The sequence below is a fragment of the Mus musculus genome, chromosome 2, assembly GCF_000001635.26.
Source record: "Mus musculus strain C57BL/6J chromosome 2, GRCm38.p6 C57BL/6J".
NCBI classification, from domain to species: domain Eukaryota; kingdom Metazoa; phylum Chordata; class Mammalia; order Rodentia; family Muridae; genus Mus; species Mus musculus.
The window spans coordinates 156811599-156816491 of record NC_000068.7 but is presented as its reverse complement, the minus strand read 5'-3'; the positions used below and the strand labels follow the sequence as shown (position 1 = coordinate 156816491).

Here is a 4893-nt window from a genome sequence, read left to right as displayed (position 1 = left end):
TGACTTTCCAAAGAACCCTTAAGTTTCCATTCAGACAGGTTCTAAGTTGTTCAGGCTGGCCTGGCCCTTTTTCTGTAGCCTGGGCAGTCTTCTTGCTGATCTTTCTGACTGTTGGATTAGTGAGTGTTTGTTTGGTGAAACAGGTTTCATTGTGTAGCCTGGCTGTCCTGGAACTCAGAAGCCCACATAACTCTACCTCCTAAGTGTTGGTATTAAGTGCCTGTGCCGCCACCCCTGGCAGGTGTGCATTAACCCTTTCATCATGAATGTCTCTACAAAGTGAGGAACAATGGAATTTTCAGTGAGACCTCTCAGTGGGTAAAGACACCTACCTGCCTAGCCTGACAGTTTGATCTCAGGGCCCACATGGTGGAAGGAAGAATTGTTTTCTGACCTCTGCAGGTGCCTCATGACCCTAATACAACATATGCACACACATAATAAAAATACATTAAAAAATATGTAAATGGAGACTGGCTTTCAGGCCCAAGCTCCTGTCTGCCCTGACTGCTCAGCCTCTGCGGTGTTCACTGAGGTCTTGCTCCAATGCCTTCACTCTCAGCCCTACTAGGCTCCCTCCCCCAACCTAAGGGGTGCCCTCCTGTCCTGGCTCTCCACATTTACTTCTGTACTGTGGGCTAACCCCCTCCTTTTCAGGAGACCATTCCCTTGTCACATTGGGCTTTGGGGCTGCTTGCTCCTAGTGTCCTCTCAGGTCCCATTCTTACCACATTTTGCTAACTCTGGCCTCAGAAGAATGAGAGAAATTTGTTCTGCAGGAACTGCGCGTTCTCTCCTCTCTCTACCTTCTCCATCCTGGTGTCCTACCTCTGGGAAGCCAGTCTTAGTCTGAAGGTATTTGGGCCCCTCCCTCTCCTTGTCCAGGCCCCTCCTCCTCTCCTTGCTCAGGCTCCTGCCGCCCTACAACAGACACAAATTGCACTCTGCCCCCTGAATAACCATTTAAGGTTTTTGTCAATGTTGTTCCTTTGGGCCCCCAAGGTTCAGGCTCTAGTGTCTTCCTTGGCTATGCTCTTAGTAATTTAAGGGGGCACTCAGGGGAGTAACTTAAGACATGGGTTGGTTGCAGCAGTGGGGTGGGTAGGAAAGATCCCTCTGGCTATCCCACGTGGGGTCCTTTTGGTTTTCGTGTTTTGTGTTTTTATTGCTTTTCAAAAGGTCAGTTTGAAAGTATGCTCACACCATCTTCCTGCACAGTTCCCATGCAGGGGGCTTTGCCTGTCTGCTGTGGTGGGGTGACAGAATGGCATTTCTTGGTCGTCTGGATTATTTGAGGGAGTAGACTCCTTGAAGTCAGACTGAATGCTGAGTGAGCCTTCCTTCAGGCTCGGGGAAGGTTTCAGCCGGTTAGTGGTGGAGCCAGTTCCTCAAGTCTTTGTCCCAGGCTTTACCTGGGCTCTGGTGGACCCTGAGGATGTAAACCTCGGGTCCTTTCCTTCCCACCCAGCTCAGTTTCCCAGCCAGGAAGTGGGAATAACAATGCTGTTTCCTCCCAAGGCTGTCCTGACAGATAATTTGCTTCTCCTGTGAACTCAGGGGGAAAATACAGGGGTCGGGATGAAGCCCAGTTGGTGGAGTGCTTGCCTGGCCTAAGTGGGTTCCCCAAACAAACAAGGCATAGTGGTCCATACTTGGAATCTTAGAATGTTGGAGGTGGGCGCAGGAAGATGAGATGTTTGACATCCCCAGCCACATGAGACCTGTTTTTAAAAATCATTTGGATAAAATAAAAAGAAGGCTTAGGTCATACCCCATTGAACGTTGGCAGACAGTCAGGGAAAGTTACAGGGAAAAGCTCCACTGGTCACATTTTACAGCTTCCTGCAGTGACTGCAGTCATGTTTTACAGAGCACTGTGTGCGTGCCTCAGACGGAAGCATGCCCTTCTGCAGTAAGTCACTCTGACAGCAGAGAGCCGGTTCTTTTGTATGGAATGGCAGGAAGCCCCATAGACAGATGTGTCGGTTTTTTCAGTAAATGGCAAAGCGTAAGCCCACACAAGCATTTGTCTGTCAGTGCTCCCAGAAGCCCTGGTCAGAAGAAACCCCAGGGTGTAAGCAACCCAAGTAGTTACTCCCCTCGAGGGGCAGACGGTGTGTTCTGTGCATACAGGAGAGAAAATATCCTGCAAATGTGTGCAGTGTCATGGGTGATTAAATACAGGCCAGACGAAAGAAGCTGGTGACAAAATACTAATTATATGACCGTCCCAAATAAAACTCCAGAAAAAAAAAAAAGCAAAGAAATCTGAAAATGCAGATCAGTGGTTGTGTGCGTTGAAGAGTTTAACTAAAAAGGACATAAAAAACTTGTCATTGTGCAATACTGGTGGGAAATCTCGTTGTTTAAGGACAGGCACTGCCAGCTCAGGACACTGAGGCAGGAATGTTGGTTACATAATGAAACCTTGCCTCAAAAAGCAAGCAACCAAAGAAAAACAAGCAGGAGCTAAAGATGTAGGCGTTAGTAGTTTTGAAGAACTATTCTACTCATAGTATAAAACACCAGTAATCCAGTAAAGTTTAGCTGCTGGAGGGAGGAGGAGCCAGTTAGGGTCCTCTTCACAAATTTCCAAACAAAAGAAAACCACTCAGCTTCTCCAGGACAAAGACAAAGTGATGACAAAGAGATGTCTGTCAGCTGTGAGTGACTGGGAACTCGGGGTGTCACAGTTACAGGACACTCTTGGCTTGCCGGCTAATGAGTTTGTGTTCTTCTCCCAGGTGGAGACATCATACAGATTTGCATCTCATTTAAGGTACCTTGTGCCTCATAGTTGACTTTAACTCTGTTGAACACCCCCTCTGGTATTCCTAGACTTAGTTTAGTCTATTAGACTATTTACTTAGTTTGAGACAAGGTCTCACTATATAGACCAGGCTGCTGTTGCCCTCACAGAATTGCCTGTCTCTGCCCTGAGAGAACTGGGATCAAAGGCCTCCTGTGCCATCACTCCCCGCTGCATTGTGTTGTTATGTTTTTTTTGTTTTGTTTTTGTTTTGTTTTTAATTTATGTGTACTTGTATGCTTGTATGACATGGGTGTGTTGGTACCTGAAGGGGCCACAAGAGAGTATTGGATTCCTTGGAGCTGGAATTCTAGGCACATAGGAGCCTTGTGATGCAGACACTGGCAATAAAACCCAGTTCCTCTGCGAGAGCAGAGAGCAGCCGGCACTCCTAACTTCTGAGCCAGCTCTCCATCCCTGAAGGCCAGTTTTGACCTTGAATTTTGTTTTTCCCCCCAAAGATAGATAGGGAGGGGAGGCAGAGAGAGAGAGAGAGAGAGAAAGAGAGAGAGAGAGAGAGAGCGAGAGAGAGAGAATGTGTGAGTGCCTACATGGCATGTATGTGGGCATGTGTGTGAGGGTACTTAAGTAAACTGCTATGTAGGAGCTGGGAATTGAACCCATGTCCTCTGGAAGAGTAGCCAGTGCTGTTGATCACTGAGCCGTCTGTCTATTGTCTAATCTCAGCGTGTTTCCTCCTTAAAGGTAAAGAACACTTACTATGTTTCCATAGTCTGTGCTTAGAGCAAGAGCCTGCTGGAAGGTCTTGGTCAGGGTGGTGTCATGGCTGGAGGAACTTGACAACCAGTTACCTGACGTTTCTTGTGGTAGGTGTGAGGCTTGGCTGGGGAATACCAGGAATCCTGCTCAGGGGGCTTTGTTCATCCTCTTGTGTGCTTCAGATACCCTAGTTTTTCTATCTGCAGATTTTTTTTTTTTTAAAGATTTATTTATTATATGTAAGTACACTGTCTTCAGACACACCAGAAGAGGGCATCAGATCTCGTTACGGATGGTTGTGAGCCACCATGTGGTTGCTGGGATTTGAACTCTGGACCTTTGGAAGAGCAGTCAGGTGCTCTTACCCACTGAGCCATCTTACCAGCCCCTATCTGCAGATTTTAAAGGAAGACTGATATTGGTGGTTCACATAAAGCCCAGGATGTTAGGGGTGAAAGCTCTGGTTCCAATTGGGTACCAGCCCCAGGACAGCATTCAGACCTCAAGACCAGAGCCCACCTAAAGAGTCAGATGTGCACACATCTGGAATCCTACTACTCCTGTGGTGAGACAGCAGAACTGCTCAGACGCTTATGAGATAGCTGGCCTGTATACTTTGTGAAGTGAGGAGTTAAAAAAAAAAAAAAGGAGATCCCACCTCAACAAGGTGGAAAGTGGGAACTGCCTTTAATCCCAGCACTCAGGAGGCAGAGACGACAACTCTGAGAGTTCTGGCCTTGCCTGGTCCATATAGCAGGTTCAGGCCCATCAGGACTACACAGTAAGATTGACTCAAAAACAAAACAAAACACGGTGGTGGTGGTGGTGGTGGTGGTGGTGGTGGTGGGGAGATCTCTCAGGAGGTGAGAGTGCTGGTTTGGCTGCTCTTCCAGGGACCCAGATTATATTCTCAGCACCCACGTGGTGGCTCACAACCTATAGCTATTTCAAGGGGTCTGAAGCTCCCATCTGGCCTCCTCAATTACCATGCACCCATGGGGTACACAGTCATAGAGACAGGCAAAGCACCTACACACACACAGTAATAAAAAACAACAAAGATTAAAAAAAAAAAAAAAAGAAGTAAGAAAACTCCTTAGGGAAAACATTAAGCCTTGCAGTTCCAGCCCTGGCTTCCAGGGTTCAGGAATTCACACTGCATACCCCAGGGTTTTCCATGTCCAGTATCCGACTTCCTTTTGAGTCAGCACTGCTTGCTGCTTGCAGCTTGTCCTGCAACACTGCTCACTCCCGGCCAGTATTGCCTTCCTGGGCTCCCGTTGCATCTTTAGCTGCACTCATACTTTGCTCTCTTTGTGGCCGCTGGCAGTAATTGGGCCATCTTGGAGCACAGCCTCGCTGTC

The 4893-nt window shown here is 47.7% G+C and overlaps 1 annotated feature.

Annotated features, from left to right (window-relative positions):
- Nucleotides 349-3291: an enhancer, noted in NCBI's record as "VISTA enhancer mm1377". NCBI's record gives its function as "enhancer in: somite[3/5]" and the evidence as "EXISTENCE:transgenic organism evidence [ECO:0001131][PMID:17130149]".